The sequence below is a fragment of the Drosophila tropicalis genome, unplaced genomic scaffold (genome assembly GCF_018151085.1).
Source record: "Drosophila tropicalis isolate 14030-0801.00 unplaced genomic scaffold, ASM1815108v1 contig_108, whole genome shotgun sequence".
Taxonomy (NCBI): domain Eukaryota; kingdom Metazoa; phylum Arthropoda; class Insecta; order Diptera; family Drosophilidae; genus Drosophila; species Drosophila tropicalis.
The window spans coordinates 28,841-49,658 of NW_027172444.1; the positions used below are offsets into that span (position 1 = coordinate 28,841).

The following is a 20,818-nucleotide window of genomic DNA, read 5'->3' on the forward strand; positions in this document are numbered from 1 at the left end:
GAAGGCAGGCCTATGTCGCTTGTGATTTCGTTCTGTCTATGTATGTGTGCACTCGTCGGTACATGCTCAGGCTTCGTAGTGTGTGTGTGACGTGAAGTTGTACAACATCGCATTTCAATAGCTCGCTCGACCAAAATTTTTAATTTTCGACAAAACAGCGACAATGCGAATAGGTTATGCCCCTGTCGAAAGAATATCAAGAAATATTGGCATCAGCTTCGAATGTATCACGGTGGCTGTACCGGTAGAGTGCTCGCTTGGCGGTCGGAATATCCCTGGTTCGAATCCCAACTCGATTATCGTTAACGAAGGTTTTTTTTGTCTATATCATTTTTGCCAAACGCGATCATAAAAAAACTGATTTTTGCAACGCTATCTGAGTAGAGGCCCAACTGTGCGTCGTCTTGGAGCCATAGAATCGAGATGTAGATGACGGATGGAAGCAGCCCAAACAAATAACGAAGAAAGCGGATTAATGTAGGACTTTACAATACACATATTACTATTGGCAGCTCGGCCCTTCTTATTTGGGAGAAAGGACCAGCTGCTGGACGCTCTGCAATTTTACGTAGAGAGTTTGAATTCTTTCTTTTGGAGGAAGAAAGATCAGCTTCGTGACTGGTCGCTTCACAACACCGCGAGCGGTGAGCAGATCGACGACACGGACGTTGCCGTCACTGCCAGGGTACGTTTGGTGGAGTCGCCCGAGACGCCATTCATTAAATGGAAGGTTGTCGTCCTTGAGAACCACCAGATCGCCCACTTCAAGATTTTTACAAGGGAATCGCCGCTTATTTCACTTATTTCTAACCTTATTCTAGTAAGCTTTGACGAGGGGTTTTTTAGAGAAAATATATATGTATGTTAATGGCTGATGGTCAGTTCTAGGAAATTTTTTCCGTATATGTATGGTTTGAAATATTGAATTGCCCAATGTATTGCTGTTAATTCTTGCTCGATTGTTGACTTATTGCTTTCGCCTTTTGTAAATGCCTTAGATGCGTTTGATATGGGTAATTGGAGTCCATCATATTCTTGGCTGAGGACGGGTTCACATGCGATCTTGCTTGCATCAGTTGTAGTACAGAATTTTTTATTGAATGTTGAATATCCGGATATTGGACTTAATAATTGGTTTTTTTAAGTATTCTAAGGCTGATTGACAGTTTGCGTCCCAGTTAAATTCAACATTTTTTGAAGTGAAAAAATCATCATTCCGGTCTACTTGCATGCCCAAAAACTCTCGTAACGGACCCTTATCGACGCATTCGAATTTCATCGCAATCTTTGCCTTAGTTGCGATCATGTCATCCATCTTTTGGCAAGCTATAAGTAAATCATCTACATATATTAGTACCAAATAAAGTCTACCTTTTATATCTTGCTGATAAAGGCACGGCTCGTTCTTGCAAGAAGTGAATCCAAGGTCACATAGCGCTGCATTCAACTTGGCATTCCACTCCCTTCCTGCTTGTTTCAATCCATATATAGCTTTATTCAGCCTCAACACCTGTTGTGAATTTGCCTTGTCCACATATCTCTGAGGCTGCCTCATATAGACGACTTCGTTTAGGTCACTGTTAAGATAGGCTGTGCACACATCCATTTGGTGCAGATATAGTTTCAGCTCCGCTGCTATAGCCAAAACTAGCCGTATCGTTTCGTAACGACACACTGGTGAGAAGGTTTCGGTATAATCGACGCCATGTATCTGTGAGCACCCTTTAGCCACCAACCGAGACTTATACCGCTCCACGCTTCCATCTCCACTCCGTTTGATAGTATATACCCACTTTGAACCAATCGCTTTTTGTCCCATGGGTAAATCTACCAGTGTCCATGTCTTATTTGCCAACAGAGCCTCATATTCCTTATCCATAGCAGTCTTCCAGAATGAAGATTGCTTATCTTGCATCGCATCATCAAATGTCTGTGGCAAATCCAGTTCCTTTACATGTAACTTGTTTACACGATTGTATATTTTCTTGGGACGTCCTGGCTTACCGGTGCGAATCAAACGTGGCCTTCCAGGACCGATCTGTCCTTCCTGCCGTATCTCTTGTTCCGGTTCTTGTTCTTCCGCTTGGCCAGCTTCATCATCGCTCTGCCCTAAACTCTCATTATCGAAATCTTCAGCGCTAACAAATTCCTCATTTTCCAGATCATCTTTACTTGATTCGTCCCACCGCATTTCCAGACCTGTGACTGTTTGTGCTGGACCTGAGGATTCAACAATCGAAACCACATCATTCGGATCCTTGAACATTACATCCCGTTTCTCAACGACCTCTCGATTTTCTTTGTCATACAACCTGTATGCTTTTGATACCAGTGAATATCCTACGAGTCGATATTCTCTGCCCTTGGCCTGAAACTTGCTTCGTCGTCTTTTATCTAATGCAATTGCTATCGATCCAAAAATGCGCATACCCTGCACATTGGGTTTCCTTCCAGTCCATGCCTCATAAGGTGTCATACCAACTAATGCTGCTGTTGGTGATCTGTTTCGAATGTAACACGCTGTCATTATTGCCTCTGCCCAGAGAAACTCCTGCATATTGGCGTGTACAAGCAAACATCTAGCCATCTCGACTAGCGTCCGGTTTGCTCGTTCAGCCACTCTATTCTGTTGAGGGCTATATGGAACCGTCAACTGACGCACAATTCCATGATCCTTTAAGTACACATCAAAACGCCTGTTGATGAATTCTCGGCCGTTGTCACTTCTTATTGCCTTCAATTTTTGGCCAGTCTGTCTTTCAGCCATCTCTTTAAATTCCACGAATTTCTCGAATACTTCATCCTTCGATTTTAGGCAAATAATCGTTTCGACATGTCGTCTATGAATGTCAAGAAATATGAAGAGCCGCCTAGAGAACGTTGCTTAAAAGGTCCACATACATCGGTATGTACCAATTCCAAAAGATGCTGAGCTCGATGTTCAGACGCTGATGGGAAAGGTTGAGCATGAATCTTGCTTCTCATACAAGTCACACATGGCATCTTCTCGGAAAAATCCACATTTTCCATGCCAGTCACCATCCTGCGTTTAACGATATTCATTAGACTTGAATAATTCAGATGACCATACCTGTAGTGCCAATCTTCTGCAGTTATCTGTTTCGCTCCAAAGCATCGATTGCCTGTCTCCTTAAACACAAAGAGCTTTCCTTGCCTTTCTGCTATTAGTACCATCTCGTCGTCTTGGCGAACCGTCGCTGAATTTTTGTCGAAAGTCACAGTGCATCGCCTATCGACTGCTCGATCAACCGACATAAAATTCATCTCCAACCCTGGTAAGTGCAAAACATTTTCGAGTTTCAGCTCACAAAATCCTGTTTGTACAAGCACGTCACCTCTGCCAACTGCTTTTATGACGTGGTTGTTGGCCAATACAACATCTTCCTCATGTGCAACATAATTCGCAAACATACTGCGCCTGCCACATAAATGAGCCGTTGCTCCCGAATCCACACACCAGCTCGAAGCATCTAGATTTCCTGCCTGTGCCGCAGCTATAATAGTGTACGATCGATGTTGTGATTGCCGATTTTCCTTTGGCTTTTCTTGAAACTTTGGGCAGTCCCTCTTATAGTGACCTCGCTGCCCACAACTGTAGCATTCTATATCCACCAGAGACCTTTTCTAACGAGTTGGATTTTTTCGCACATTTGCCTGGTATGCCCGTTGCTCTTCTGGGGTTGACACTCTCTCGTTACTCCTGCGATCTCCTTCTTCCAGCAACTTAATCCTTAAATTGTCCAAAGAAGGAAGACTATCACGAGTCTCCATCGCAATAACGAAGTTTTCGTATTCCTTTGGCAAACTTGAAAGTAATATGATCACCGCTAGTTCGTCTTCTAGCTTTATATTCACTTCAGCAAGTTTGTCCTTTGTCGAGAAGAACATATTGAGATAGTCGCTCATCTTATCCTCTCTCAGCTGCAACCCAAGCAACTTTTTATATAGCGACACCCTCCGGACGGGTCCGCTTGGCTCATACGTTTCCTTGAGCTTATCCCATGCTTCCTTTGCTGTAGCACAATTCTTGAGGTAAACCAACTGAGACGGTCTTACACTCAGCGTTATCGTCGCCAACGCTTTCTGATTCTGTGCATCCCATGCAGCAACCGCATTCGCTTCCGTAGGCCTCGGCATGCCTATGGAGTTCCATAATTCCGCATGGATCAACACGCTGCGCATTTGAACGGACCAGGAATCATAATTCCCCTCCTCCAACTTTTCTATTTGGTAAAAAAGAACTCATATTTTACCACGCGCCTTATGCCGTGTGTCTTTCCGCACAATTACTTTTCGCCAGCCGCGAAATATCTACCTAAACTTTTAACACAAATCCTCCTGCCCACACTAGCGTGTATCTGGGCCCATAACCTGTTGAGAATCGAGTGGATTGCGTTAAATTATAAGTTTCTCTTTATTAAGTGTCCATACACTTTCAAGGGCGGAAAAGGAAGAAGCAAGATATACAGACTTACAAAGCATCTTATATCGATAACCTACAAGCTTAGTACAATCGATATAACCAGGGATAAATACAGGGCTGCACACAAGAACATATGGAATTTTCAACAGAAAACTTCTTTAGAATCGTTGGGAGTGATTTCAGACTCGATGAAACGAAAAAGCGACACTAAAAAGAGACACATATAGATCTTATAGTATTTAGCCTGCGAGAGAATGAGATGCAAATATATAAAAAGCATTATGAATAAATAGCGACAATGCGAAAATGAGATGCGTGCTTAACTACAGAACTCGACGGCAATTTACAAAGTGTCGACGTGGCTCTGTTGTTAGTGTGCTCGATTGGCGATCGGGCGGCCGGGGTTCGACTGCCAGCTTGGTCGAAGTTTTTCATAATGCTTTTTATTCATAATGCTTTTTATACCCTTGCAGAGGGTATTATAAAAATTGGTCAGATGTTTGTAACGCACAGAAGGAGACGTTTCCGACCCCATAAAGTATATATATTCTTGATCAGCATGAGAAGCTAAGTCGATATAGCTATGTCCGTCTGTCCGTCTGACCGTCTGTCCGTCGGTGCGTACGCGTTTTACTCAGCCATCTTAAGAGCTATCGGGATGAAATTTTTTTGGGAGCTTTTTTTTTACCCGGGTGAGATAAAGTATGAAAATCTTTGGGATCGGACTACTATATCATATAACTCTGGAACAAAAATTTTTGCAAAAATTGGAGTATCCCCATGAAATTTACCAATATAATAGAATTTGATATAAAATCTCAGATCCCAAAATTTGACCCTGATCGGATAAATAGAACACAAGTTACAGTCTATATAAATCGGTTCAATCGCTGCCGGCAGCGCTGCTTGCTGCCTACTACGTCATCATCAAATCAACAGAGCACATGCATACACACACAGACGCAACGCTACATAAACTGTATGTGTATGCGTGCGTTGATTTGCTTAGGGAATGAGGGAAGAAGAAGAACAAATTGTACATAGTATGAAGAGTAAAATTGTTTTGTTTGTATGTATATTAATGAATTGAGTTGCAGAAAACAAATTTTGAACATGTGAAATTATTATTGTCAAGGACTGCAAGGGTATATAAACTTCGGCATAGCCGAATTTAACTTCTTTGATATTTATATATTTATATATTTTTTTGTGATACATTTTTATTTACTTTTTATTTATTTACTTTTTATTTACTTTTTATACCCTTGCAGAGGGTATTGTAAAATTGATCAGATGTTCGTAACGCACAGAAGGAGGCGTTTACGACCCCATAAAGTATATAAATTCTTGATCAGCATGAGAAACTGAGTTGATATAGCCATGTCCGCAAAATTTTTTCTTCTAGAGCTATATGATATAGTGGTCCGATCCTAAGGATTTTCATACTTTATCTTACCCGGATAATAAAAAACCCCAAAAAAGATTTCATCCCGATAGCTCTTAAAACGGCTGAGTAAAACGCATACGCACAGACGGAAGGACAGATGGACATGGCTATATCAACTCAACTCAACTGTGTAACAATCGCACTGAATCAACAACACGATCAAAAACAACAATTGACGCGGTATTTCAAAGATATGTTGACAACATCGAAACCAAAGCATTTGTATCATATTTTAGCTATCATAAGCCACTCGTATCATTTGTTGAAATTGAAAACATTGAGGATGAATAATAATAAAATGAAGAAAATAAAATATGACCTTTATAGCAATATTATAATGAACCTATAATTATCCCGCTCCTAATGCTGCTTTCGTCTCATTCTCTCTCAGTTTGTTTTACGGAAGGTTTCACTTCTATCGTGTCTAACCGTTAGACGCACACTTTTCTTTTCTTATATACTTGTTTTCCCTCTTAAGGAGTTAACTGCACATATGTAGGTATGTAGGTATATGTAATTTTTTCTGATCGCGCTGGGTATTTATATATGTAATTTTTTTCTGATCGTGATGGGTGTTTATACACTGCGCGCCATCAGGTTAGCGCCCCCCCTTACACTCACCGTAAATGTTAAATATTTTCCATTTGAAATAATTGACTGAAATTTTTTTACACCCTAATTCAGTGAATTCTCTTTAAAATAAGACAAATTTAAATATTGAATGTTATGAGATTAATTTATTATAATTTTTCTTGAAATAAGTATGAAAAAAGGGTATTGAAAATTTGTTCATCAGGTTAGCGCCATCAGAGATATATCAAAAAATATAAGTCTTAGTGAAATGTAAGACACTTTTTTTTAGTTTATAACTAAAATACTTGATATTTTTAACGAATTAATAATGGGTGGTCCCGCCTTTTTTTATTACTTCGAAAATTCGATTAGGCATCGAATCATACAATTTAGCAATATAATATAATGAAATTAACGACCAAGCGTCTTTAATGCCTTCTATAAGGTAAGATTTTGAATTATTTTGCTTTCCGGACTCGTAGACCTTCCTAGCTAACCATCCCCAGACATTCTCTATAATATTTAGGTCCGGCGAGTATGGGGGCCATCCAAGCACTTCTACATTTTGGGTCTGCATCCACATTTTAACGGTCCTGGCGGTGTATATCGGGGCATTGTCGTGCTGGAAATACCACTGCAAATTCCCAAATGTATTTTTTATTTGGGGAAATGCGGTTTTTAGCACGTCCTTGTAGTTCTCCGCATTCATTCGCGATGTCAAGAACTGCAACTCGAAGGTTCCATAATAAGAGATGGCTCCCCACACCATTACACCTCCGATTCGACTGTGCAATATGTATATGTAAATTTTTTTCTGATCTCGCTGGGTGTTTATATATTACTTTTATACTTTTATTTTTTTTTTTTTTTTTGTTATATACAACCTCCCCGCAGGCAGGGTACCCCCGTCGTTGGGCTGCGATCGCGGGGCTCCGTTTTTTTTTTTTTGTTGTATTCTCGCCCGACGTTTGGCTTCTACTAACTCCGCTCCCATAAATCACCACACTCCAGCCTCTCCCAAAAATATTTGCAAATTCAGCGTTAGGTGACCTCTCTTCTATCGCAGCTGGTTGGCCACTGTGATGTCATTTATAATTTATGTTGAGAAATGTATAGGCCTATGAAAGAGGACTCTAAAATTTTTATCTGCCAGTGCTCACACATTTTTCTTTTTTTCCCTTACCTTTTTTTTTCTTTGAAGGCTTTAAAAAGCCGAAATAAGTTGACGTAGCCTGCAATCTTTTGATTGCTAATTCACTGTAGTATAAAATGTATGTAGGGTAAAGAAAAATTTTTTACTTTTCTTTCCTTTTGGATTTCACTTGTTGCTAGGCAGATTTTTTTTTTGTGGGAAAAAGTATGGCGACCCTATCGCCTCTATTTATACCCGAGGTCGCTTTCTTTCTAGTTTTTTTTCCCCCGGATAATTCCTTTCACTTTTGAAGTTGACCTATCCTAGCTCTCCTTCCAAAGTTTCTCTCTCTCCTTTGTCCTCATGCCCCCTTCCAAGAGAAACAAATGTACCCAAGCGAAACTATGGCATACTCTAGGGCGGGGCATATAAACGCCACTCTCTCCAACAGCTACAAGATACATTTCAAAGCTAGGTTATCATTTGCGTCTCTCATAAACGATGAACAAGCGCCTAGTGAGTCAATTCTCGACAAATTCTGAGTTCCTTGTGTCAATGTAGTATTATTTTCGGAAGTAGTATCCGAAACTTGATAAACATCAACATGATACGTTTCATCTGAAGCGACGTCTTCCAAATTTTTTTTTTTGAGAGGTTGAAAAAAAGTGGCAATCGAAGGCTGCTGGCAAGACTGAAATTAATAAACTATGAACATTTTTTGTAATCACTCATTAGGGATAATTTTTCAGAGCCACTATGGCCATACCAGAAAAACGCATATGTTTATACTCATCATTTTCTAGATCGTTTCATGTGCCAAGAAGGGCATTCCATACATTGAACGCTTCAGCACTCAGTAGCGACAAACAATAGCTATACTATTGCATAAATCGATTGCACAGTACTTACAATTAGTTTAAATATAAATTGAAATGAGCTCGAAAAACAAAAGCTCTTTCACTTTGATGTGATCTAACTTGTGAAGAAATCTGGTAGTATACGCACAGCTGAGTTAAAACGATGATCGATTCATCAATACATTAGCGCGCATACGACTATCGATTCTACCATGTGCTTCAGTGACATCACGCGTGATTAACACGCGTGATAGCAATTTAGCACCTGGAATGTTTTGGTCTGTTTTTTTTAACTATATATTGTAAAAATAAGTCACTACATATATCATATGAACTTAATATGTTCACAAAAAGTTTCGCAATCCACGCACAAATAAGTAGTTGAATTTCTTAACCAAAGTCTGATTTCCCCTATTTCACCACCCGTAGATCCGCCACTGCACTAGGTGAATATTGGCCAACTCAATGGTGTCTAGTTCTTTCATAACAGTGTCACCTTGCGTATCATCGTTAAAAAGACAGTCCTCTGTAGCATCGTCTGAAACTTGAACTGCTTTTATCATATTTCTTCCGTTGTCAGATGTTATACTGTATGCATAAATGTAATATTATTTTAAAACATACATACGTATATTTTCTGTAATTCAAACTTTACCTGAAAATTTGTTCCACTTTTTATTTCATAATTCATTAAAATTTCTGAAATTGTCTGCTTTATGTATACACCTGTGTGGGACTCCGCGATTTGGATCATGCCCAACATTTTTACAACAATTTCAGTTGTATAAAGGCTTGCATCGATTAACAGCAAATTAACACCTAAAGTGGATTTATCCATTCTAGTGGCAACATCGATTTTGAGCGACACCAGTTTATTTTTAACTAAAGATTTTATGTTTTTTTTTAATTGACTGCTCTTTGACTTTTACAAAATTTATTACATTGCGCGTTGTTATTGGGTTTATGCCTTTACTGTCCAGATAAAGAAATGGTTTTCTATCCGTAGTCACTATTTTAATAATTGAAGAAACAATAATTAAATTTGTCCCAGACATTTTAAAACCGCAAACATTACACACTAGATTTATTTTCTTTGACAATAAATCTAAAAAATAATAATGAAATCGTCTTTTCCCATTTTGCTAAAAATATAATTCTCCGCACACACTGACTTCACAAACGCAATTAACATGTACATACATACATATATACTGCAAAGAAAAAGGACGCATCAGTCGCGTGTGTTTACCCATACATACGCAAAAAACAATTTGCTTCATTTAACTCAAGCAATCGATCAGTGTTTGACTTCAGCGAATCGAAAACAGAAATAACTGTCTCTATCAGAGCGCGAGCTACCTAAGTTGCGACAAAAACAGTTTCTGTCTGAGTCTTTTTTATTGTGTGAGTGAAAGAAAGGAAAAGTGTCAACAGTTATTTTTCGCGACATATCGCTGATACTCCAATTATTGTTGACCAATATTAAGTAATCCCTGGAAGACACCTTGAAAGATACCAAAAAAATTGTATTAGCTCTGATAGTTCCATTAGTTTCGGGGGTAAAATTGTAGGTACTCCCGAGAAACTGCAGTTGAATTTCGTTCAAAATTAAACTGCGCTGTGTCCATAGCAAGTTTCTTTTCAGAACAGGGTCTTTACTCTTAACATTTGGCTCAGAATCATCCATGAGATTTGAGTTTGAAACGTCTAAGGCAGGGGTAGGAACCCATAGCCCGAGCGGGCTCTTTTCTTCGGCATATGATCATTTTACCATCTGTGTGCATGCAGAAGTCAACACGAAGTTATTATTTTTTAATAGCCATTTTGGAATTTAATCAGTTTTCCTCTCCGGTCGATAACTGATCAATCGTCATTGAATTTGTTGTCACCTTATTCATCATTAAATAATTTCATTAATTCTATTTACATATGTATGTTTTGTACGGTGAGCAATGCCAAGAAAACGCAAAGGAGCTGATTTGAGCCGCAGTTCAAGTTAAGCTCGGTACGATAAGCACGGTTTTCGATGGAATTCACATCAGAACTCTGGGCAGGTTTTTTAATTACTTTACTGCAATTTTACACTGGCATAGAAGCGACTTGTGTTTGGGGTCATTATCATTTAAAAGCTCATTCTTGAGGCTATTAGGGTTTGGGGGGTCAACAAAACCAAAACTTGCTGCACTTTTAACCAATTCATTTTAGAGTGTATAAAAATATGGAAAAAGATTTACGAATTTTAAAATTATTATTTTTTTCCGTTCACTTCTCATTTATTTTAATACTTAATTATACAAAAAATGATTTTAACATTTTTTTTCCTTATTGTTCCCAAAGCTAGAATACCTCCTTCCGCCAGGTACTTCAAAATAATCGATAATTCCGATGCTGGGGCATATCTCTAGCCAATCTGACGACACAGTTTGATGCCGCACCCAAATCGTTAGGCTGTACATTTTTTTCATTTGCACTATATGTACATACATATGTATATTTCATAGCTCGCAAATGACAGTTGATCGTTTTTTCTTATATGCTCTGCTTCGTTTCATAACCGAAAACATTGTCCAGAAACGATCTCGCCCTGAGCGGCTCTCTTTGTGTTGTTTTGAATTCGTTTTTGTCAAGCGCTTTGCATTGACTTATTCGTGTGACGCTCTCAAATGAATGTCGCGTAAAGAGTAATACGATTTTCGCTCACACAAAGAGTCTCAACAAAAGACAGTTTGACTAAAAAACTCAACAGAAATGATCTTTGTCTTCCGTGTGCATGTAAATACATACAGTGAGTCAAAAAAGTATTGGCACACTCGCAAAGTTTAAGTTTTCCGTGGTATAACTTTTCATCCAATAACAAATTTTAAAAATGTAAAACAGTATTTTCTAAATTCATGGTTTTATTATACAACTAAACAAATCAAAATATAATTTTCAACGTTTTTTTATAAGTTTAACCATAAAAAGTAAAAAACGGTACAAATTTACATCAAATAAGTATTGGCACAGGTATCAAAATCAGCTTGCTCCATTGCAGGTGTACCTGGCTAATACTTTGTGGGTCCTCCTTTGGACTGAATGACGGCCTGTAAACACCTTTTCATGCTTTTCACCATACTTGCAGTTTGGGAAGGTGTTATTTTATTCCATTCTGCAATTAGTGCTTTTTTTAGGCAATCCTTTGAAGTTATGTGGCGAAATCTTATCTTACGCTTCAGAAGATGCCACACATGTTCAATCGGATTTAAGTCCGGCGACTGTGGGGGTGTTTTTAGTTGTTTGCAATGGTACATCAACCACTCTTGAACAAGATAAGATGAATGTTTCGGGTCATTATCTTGTTGCAATTGCCAAGTTGTACCATTAAGGCCCATTTTTCAACGCTTGGGCTTAAATTTGCTTTAAGAATGTCTCGATATACATACATGATAATATATTGTTACTTTTTCTTATTTGCCTTCGAAATGAAGGGTTTGCGACGAGGGACACGGCCATGATACCCAGCCCTACATAGGGTATTTCGAACTGTCTGGGGGTTAACATTAACTTCAAACGAGTTTTGCAATATCTCGCACAATTTTCCTGACGAAGTTTTTGGATTTTGTGCAACCGTGGACACCACAATCCGCTCCTGGCGCTCGGTCAATTTTTTTGGCCGGCCAGATCTGCTCTCCGTAGCTGTTTTGCCAGTATTACAATAATACATAACGATGTTTCGAACACTATACCATGACTTATCAACAATTTTACCAATTTTGCGATAGGATTTTTTCCAAATGGAGTTTAGTTTTCTTTTTTAGTGGAGTTTAGCTTAATAACTAATAACGCGTTAACATTTTTTGCAGATATAGAGCTTTAGAGATTTAGAGCTTCGTCTGAAAATGCTCGTTCTACAGATACCTGAGTTGCCGGTGTTGCTAGCACAACCTGCGCGAGTGCACTCAAATGTGGCAACTTAAGTCTGAGATCAGTAAAAAACTCCACAACATTGGCGTTTAATGGTAAACGACCATATATTTAGTCAAAACTTTCAATGTCAGCATAAATTTTTAAAAGTTTTGCAGAGACATTACTTACTTTGATTTCTGTCACTGTCTGGACATCATTCAAATATGCCGACAAGAGCTTGTTCTCTTTAGCCGAGGATGCAGTCGAAAAAGAATAATCATATTTCTTTCTTTGGTTTTAGTTTTGTATTACTTTAAATTAACTTTTAATTGTTAATATATGTAAGTTACCAACCAAATTTTGTCATCATCAAATAAGTTGAATTCCATCTTGTTTTGACGTCAAACGATGGTATGTTTTTTTTGTATACATATATGTATATATATTTATGAATGAACTAAACATTACTTACCTATTAGTTTGTGCGACAAGAACAAATTTGATCGTTATTCTCGTTCACCTTATTTACATCAATTAAACACATCTGTAATTCAAATTTTACCTGAAAATTTGTTTCACTTTTATTGGGCAAGAGCCCAACGTTTTTACAACGATTTTAGTTGTAAATTGGTGTAATAAACTGTCAAAAATTAACGGCAATAGCTCAGAAAATAACGAAGTTCTTGAGAAAAGTCACTGTTCGTGACATTGCAGTTTGTATGGGATCTATTTGATAGTGATCCGATCCGAGATATACAACCTATGCAGTAGTGCTGGTAAAACATCGATGTTTGTGTACCTCGATATTTTGAGTCTTTTGAAAAAAAAACCTCGATATGTATCGATGTATCGTAGTTAAAATTAATATTTAACTTAGAGCGTAAATATGAAGTTAAATTCGCGTTTAAAGAATAACACTGAAAGAATATTAATATTCAAAAAAATAAATTATAAATTTTAAAACAAAAAATAACGTGTTTCATATACATAACTAACTAATTATTGTTATATGTTACTTTTGAGATCCATTCGTTTTTATTTACAAATACAAGTATATCAACTTGCTTGGATTTGAGAGAACTCCGTTTCTCACTTACTATAAGTCCAGCTTTGCTGAACATACGTTCACATTCAGTGGACGTTGCAGGAACACAAAGAAATTTTTTAACACAGTACTTAAAGCTGTGATCATTTGAAGTCTGCAAAGTAAATATATTGTCATTAAACGTTATAATTATTTTAATATCTATTTATTCCTACCTTCCAGTAATCCAGTGGACAGAGTTTTCAGTGTTGAAATATTGACGCATTCCCAGAATTGAATCCTTCCGATTACTGTGAATCTTTGTAGAATTCCTTAAATCAAGAAAATTGAAAAGTGGCTCTTGTGTAGCAGAAGATATTGGTGCTGGCAGGCTGGAGGAAGTTGGGCAAGGTAAATTTAATTGCAGAAAGCTTTCCAAAAATTTCACAGCCTCAGCCTTCTTTTTTGAAGCGTGGATCTAGTAGTGTTGAGATTCTTGGAATCAAACGTGATTCGTAAGGATTTAGCCTTTTTCGCAGTCCTTCTAACAAAATAGAGCAAGCTTCATTTCCTTCTTCTGTGGCCATCTTTACATTTTGCATATTATGAACAATGCCACAAACAACAGGAATCACCATTGATATTGTTACTGAGCTGCTCGATGAAGTATAAAGTGTCGCGTGTTCAAACGGAGAGAGAACTTGAACTAATTCTTCCATAATAGAAATTTCGTCTGCTGTTAATGGTAATAAGGCTTTTGGAGTATTAAGCAATACATTGGGTATTGCATCTTTTGTGGACAGAACACGTTGAATCATATAAAATGCACTATTCCACCTGGTGGGGCATTCTTGTTTTAAATTATAAGGCTTGTCTGTATTTTGTGTTTATTTAAACTTTGCTGCTCTTAAAAAAAGTAACTATGCTTTTACATTTATTTATTATGGGCTTAATTTGTCACTTTTTAAGCAATCCTGAACAGCTAAATTAATTGTGTGAGCGAAGCAAGAAAAATTTATTTTCTCGATCATACTACAAGCCGATTTCATGTTAGCAGCATTGTCCGTCACTATGGCAGTAACTTTGCTTAGCACTCCCCATTCATTTAAAACGTCCAACAATGATTTGGATATGTTTTTTTGCTGAGTGGGTTTCTTCGTCTATGAGCTTTTTTGTTGATAAAACTGCTGTACGTAATTGGAAATCTTCAGTAATCAAGTGACAAGTGACTGTTAGAAACGCTTCATATGCCCTGGATGTCCAGCTGTCCGTGGTAATAGCGCAATGATCAACCTTTTGAAGAATAATTTTTAGTTTTGCGCTCATAGTTGTATAAAGCTGGTGCATGTGCACATCACGGAATGTTCCTCGCGATGGCAACTCGTATTTTGGATCGAGCGTTTTCAACATATGACGAAAGCCTTTGTTTTCACCACTGAATATGGACGAGGATCTGACGCTATAAAATATGTCACTGCACTATCCAGTGCTTTATTTGGTAGCGATGACGGTTCGTACTTATCTTGAAAATAAGAAGAAATAGAACCTGCGGCCATCGTTCCCCGAACTTCAGACGCAGTCAAATTGGGATGAACGAGTTTCAAATGTTTCCATAAATTTGTTGTGTTTCCGCTGGTTGAGTAAGTTTTGGCACATTCGATTTCCCATTCGAAGATTTTATAAAGTAGTCCCAAACTATAGACTTCCCATATTTTGTCCGTTTATTGGGTGTCTCATCATTTTCATCGTTAGAGTCAGTATCGCAATCTACACAGAGGAACGTACATATGTATGTATTTACATACATGTTGAAAATGGAAATACATGCCACATGTGTGTCTCACTTGTGATGTTTACCTTTGTCATTAAAATCCTTGAGAAATTTGTCTATGTCTACAGCACTGCCAACACCAATATCCTAAAATAAGGAGGCATTCAATTAATCTTCTGCTTTCAATGTTTATAAACACAGTTATAATTTTTAACTTAGCTAACTTTTTACTTTCCCGCAAATTTTTGATAAGTGATGACCATTTTTTAGTGATGCGAAAAACCTCGAAACATCGAAGTTAAAATATCGAGTACCCGCAAGAAAATAAAAAACCTCGATGTATCGATGAAACATCGATACAATTCCCAGATTTACCATGCAGTTTAAACAATCCTACATGCGAAATTTCAATTCTGTAGCTCTTACGGTCTAGGAGGAGTTTATGACAGACAGGCGGACATGTCTATTTGAACTTATCTCGTCGTGCTAATCAAGAATATATGTACATATGTATATACAGTGGCTCACAGCTTATTTCAACCAGCACCCTGAAAAAAGTTTGCGTTCCTATAAAATCTAAGGTAAAAGCGATATCAAAAAAATTTAAATGCAAGTAGTTAATGTAATGTTTCAAAATATAATATATTTTTTAGGATATCCAAATAGAACTCTTTATCCATTATTTCCGTAAAAATTCGTAGTTGTCCAACCCCTCTTGATGAGATGCAACCCCACACCATTACCGATAATTTGCCAAACTTGACAGTAGGAACTATATTTTGTTGCTGAAGCGCTGTTTTAGGCTTTCGCCACACTTTACTTGGTCCATCATGGTAGTACATCATAATTTTTGTCTCATCACAAAAAATAACATCATCCCAGTACTCAAGGGGATTGTGGACATTAGCAAAAGAGTAGTTAAACCGCCTCTCAATGTTTAGGGCTGAAAGTAATGGCTTCTTCCTCGATTTTTTTTAATGAGTATTTATGCAACTTTAAGACCATCCTTATGGTTTCATGGCTTACGGACTTCTGGCAATCATTTTTAAGGTTTGTCGCTAACTCTCTTAGGCTGACTTGGGGGTTATTGCTGACCTCTTAGATAATTTTTTAGTGATCGCGTCTTGTCAACTTATATGGCCGGCCTCCGGAGTGCTTTAACTCCAACCTATTTTCTTTCTCCGCCCGGTTTATAATATTATAAATGGTTCTTAACTTTATTGAAAACATTTCCGACAGTTGACAGCTCAGTTTCCAAATCAAAAAGAAATAATTAGGTAAATACATAGCAATGCCGCACATATTGGTTTTTCTTGGAAAAACAAGTGCCGTTACACAGCTGCGGCTTCGATTTGTATTATCTTTGCATTTTGCAAAGAATTAATTGACAAACTGTATGTACTTTGTCAACTGAGCAATGATACGTTTTTTTATTTTGCAACGGTAGTTTTTTTTTCTATACTTTAGTCGTTCAATTCTCAGTATTGTCGAATACATTTCTAATGAATTTTGAGAGTAGATCTTGCACAACCATCGAACAGCGAGAACTTGTCCTCAGCCACTTTAAATCTGATCATTCCCGCAGGAGAATTGGGGAGAATGTTTGACTTATTGTCAGTAAGACCGCGAGTATTTACTTGAGTGAAATGAAGCAAACCGTTTTTAAGTGTGATGCTTGTTATACCCTTGCAGAGGGTATTATAAAATTGGTTAGATGTTTGTAACGTGCAGAAGGAGACGTTTCCGACTCCATAAAGTATATATATTCTTGATCAGCATGAGGAGCTGAGTCGATATAGCCATGTCCGTCGGCGCGTATTTGTTTTACTCAGCCATCTTAAGAGCTATTGGAATTTAACTTGGTATTTGAGCTACTTATAACCCGGGTGAGATTTAGTATGAAAATCATCAGGATCGGACCACTATCATATACACTCCTCATCACTTGAATAGGACAGCCCGTACGGTCATTGTATTTTTGCGAAGAACTCAAAAGCGAAATGATAAAATAACGGTTTTTTTGCAAGTTGTCTTTAAGCAGTTATTCACGTCTATCAGAACGCAACAGAAACCTCTGGAAAAGAGCCGTTATATATATTTTTTTTTTTGCTTTGTGTTGGAATTCGTATGAAATTGAGTAAATTTTTTCTGTCACTTGAATAGAACATGCATTTAGTTTCATCGTTTATTTTGGCGAGTGATCATACAAATTTTGTTAAAGGACGTTTTTTGCTATTTTCGAGTATTGGCTTTAATATAAAAACAAAATGGGTCGAGGAAAGTCCTTAACTGATGAGGAAAGAGGACAAATAAAGGCGTACAAGGACTCTGGACTATCAATTGCAAAAATAGCCAAAAATATCAATAGAAGTCGAAATGTCATTTCAAATTTTTTAAGTAATGTGTCTGGCTATGGAAATAATATGAAAGGCCGCACTCATAGTGTGATTACCAATGCTGAGAGACGACTAATATTAAGAGAAGCGTCCAATTCTCATGACTCTGTGGCTAAAATTCGTGAAAAATGTGACGTTAATGCTAGTATATCCACTATCCATCGTGTGATTTCGAAGGCTTAAAATTAGGAAGAAGCCTCCTCTTAACAAGGCAGTTTTTGTCGCGAGAATGTGGCCTGGACCACACAGTGGCGCAACGTGATGTTCTCTGACGAAAAAAATTCAATTTAGAAGGTCCAGACGGGTATAGTTATTATTTTCATGATATACGCAAAGAACCTCATCATTTGGACCGTCTTCATAGCAGAGCTGGAGGTGTGATGGTGTGGGGGGCCATTTCGTACTATGGCACCTTTAAACTTAAATTTTTGTCATCAACAATGAATGCATTGTGCTACAAGGAAATTTTAGTAGAGGCTTTTCCACATTTCCAAACCCTTTTTGGGCCTCTCCCATGGACATGGATCAGCAAGATAATGCGCCAATACATACAGCTCGGCTTGTAAAATCGTTCATAAAGAGCAAAAATGTGGACCTCCTAAGCTGGCCGCCCTTCTCACCCGATTTAAATATAATCGAAAATGTGTGGGGATGGCTGACACGGGAGATTTATAGTTCAGGAAAGCAATATTCAAGTGTTTCAGAATTAACCCTTTCGACCCCAACTTTTTTCCTGTGGAATGAAATTTTTTTTTTACTCTCAATCTTTTTATATCAATTTTAGAAGAATTTAGGACAAAATTTTAAGTCGCCACGCGCACCGGTTTGGGGGCTACGGAAAGTTGCTTGTGAGCAACATTTTCAACAACTTTAAATGATTTTTATTGATTTCAAATAATTAGGTATGAAAAGTCAAAAAACAGTTTTTGTTCTTATTACAACAAAGGTTGATTTTACATTTACGGCATTTGGACATTGGTGTCGCAGTCTTGCACAATTTGCAACGTCCTCTTTTACCAAATATGGAACCCAATGTTCCATATTATCATTTCGCTGGGAGATTGAAGGATTTGGCTGGAACTTGAACTTTTTTGACGGTTGAGAAGACACGCTGCTTGATGGGGAGCTTAGGATTGCTTCAGAGCTAGTCCTATAAACATTCGACCCCTCTTTTTTTCGAACGAGGTATTGGTAGCTTGTAAAATCGTTCATAAAGAGCCAAAATGTGGACATCCTAAGTTGGCCGCCCTACTCACCCGATTTAAATATAATCGAAAATGTGTGGGGATGGCTGACACGGGAGATTTATAGTTCAGGAAAACAATATTCAAGTGTTTCAGAATTAATAAAAGCAATTGAAATGGCTTGGGATTCCATTTCTTTGAATTATTTGGCCAGTTTGTATGAATCTCTTCCAAACAGTCTTGGAACAGAAAGGTGGCTCGACACATTATTAAATCTTTTTTTTTACTTTCTTATTTTCTATTTTTGCATGTTAACGAAGTTATGCATATGTTAAAACATTGAAACGAATTTAAAATGTATTTTTGTTGAGGTGTCCTATTCAAGTGACATACAATTTGACTGCCATAATTTGATGTAGTTTGAGAAAACCATTTTTGTTATAAACCATAGCAGTATCATGAAGTTTTTCATTTGTTTAAAACATAAGTATTAAATAATCTTTAATTTAAAAAAAAAAATGGATCGCTAGCTTTATTGGTTGGGTTGTAGTGTTTCATGGAAAACATATGTTGGAGGTGTCTTATTCAAGTGATAAGGAGTGTAGTTCTAGAAAGAACATAGGTGAAGAAATTGGAGTATCGCTATGAAATTTACATACAGTTTGGCAAAAAAGTGTTTACACACATAAAAATTTCTTAGTTTTTATACCATACACCCATAGGGTGAAATGGTATATTAAAGTCGCCAAAATGTATGTAACAGGCAGAAGGAAGCTTCTGCGACCCTATAAAGTATATATATTCTTGATCAGGATGAACAGCCGAGTCGATCTAGCCATGTCCGTCTGTCCGTCCGTCCGTCCGTCCGTCCGTATGAACACGCAGATCTCGGAGACTATAAGAGCTAGAGCCACCAAATTTGGTATGTATACTCGTGTATTATGTACATACATATATAGAGTTAATTGGAATTTCGGCCACGCCCCCTTACGCCCCCAGGAATCACATAAAACTATTTTTCTTAAAAAGTATAACAGCTAGAGACATCAAATTTAGTTTGTATACCCGTTTAGTTAGCGCGCAGAAATTAATTATTCAAACTTTTTGCCACGCCCCCCAGGAATCACATAAAACTATTTTTCTTAAAAAGTATCATAGCTAAAAACATCAAATTTGGTATGCAGACTAGTTTAATAGACGCGAAGAAACTGGCTATTTAAAAATTTTGCCACGCCCACTTCCGCCCCCGCAAATTAAACAAAACTGATTTTATCAAAAACAAACAAAGCTAAAGTCACCAAATTTAGTATGTATACTGGCTTAGTATGCGCGCAGAGTATATCTATTTTCATATTTTGCCACGCCCACTTCCGCCTCCATAATTAAGAAAAAAACGATTTCCTCCTGTAGTTTTTTGACCATCGCATTCAAATTCGGCAGACTAATTAATCTTATCTATTTCTACCAAACTACCAAATTTTATGAAATCGGACTAGAAACATGCAAAATATGCGTATGAACGTATTTTACTAAGCGGTCCACAAGGCCAGAATTGGCCGTTGGCTAGTGGCGGCGCTAGAGTGCTCGTGTGTTTGTAGAGTCAGCGAGATAGCACATAGTATGAAGCATGTAAAAACAATTTAATAGACATACATATGTACATTTGGTTTTCGAAATTTAAAAAAATTTGTTTCACCTGGTGTATGGTATACCCGAGTCGACGAGTCGACTTACTTGCTTCATTTTATCATCCACGGCGGCATTACAACGGAGAAAGTCGTCTGTAGTTAGCAAGCGTGCCTTGATAGAATGATGTCGATCTGGAACAAACCAAGAGAGAAACATCTGTAAAAATAAATAAAGAAAATAAAAGTAGCCGGAGTCATCGCATAGGCGGTAAAACGCCCAAGCGATTCGCCCGGAACTATCATTAGCATCAATCATTGAGTATAATATACGATTGCTGGTATAGTTGGACAATGTTAGGTGTATTTAGTATGTGAAATTATGTTAGTCATGCTGTCTAAACTTACGTAATGTTTTCTATTTATTAGTGTGGTAGCCAAGTAGAACTAAGGAGCGTATGATACGGGCGACCTCAGACT

At 37.6% G+C, this 20,818-nt stretch overlaps 1 protein-coding gene across 1 annotated transcript in view; it reads left to right on the forward strand.

Annotated features, from left to right (window-relative positions):
• The window catches only part of LOC137573016 (uncharacterized), a 53,956-nt gene that overhangs the window by 18,391 nt on the left and 14,747 nt on the right, over window positions 1–20,818 (forward strand). The window contains exon 2 of the transcript XR_011031776.1: window positions 13,606–13,773. The gene's annotated coding sequence lies outside the window, so the exon portion shown is untranslated. The remainder of the gene's footprint in view (window positions 1–13,605; window positions 13,774–20,818) is intronic.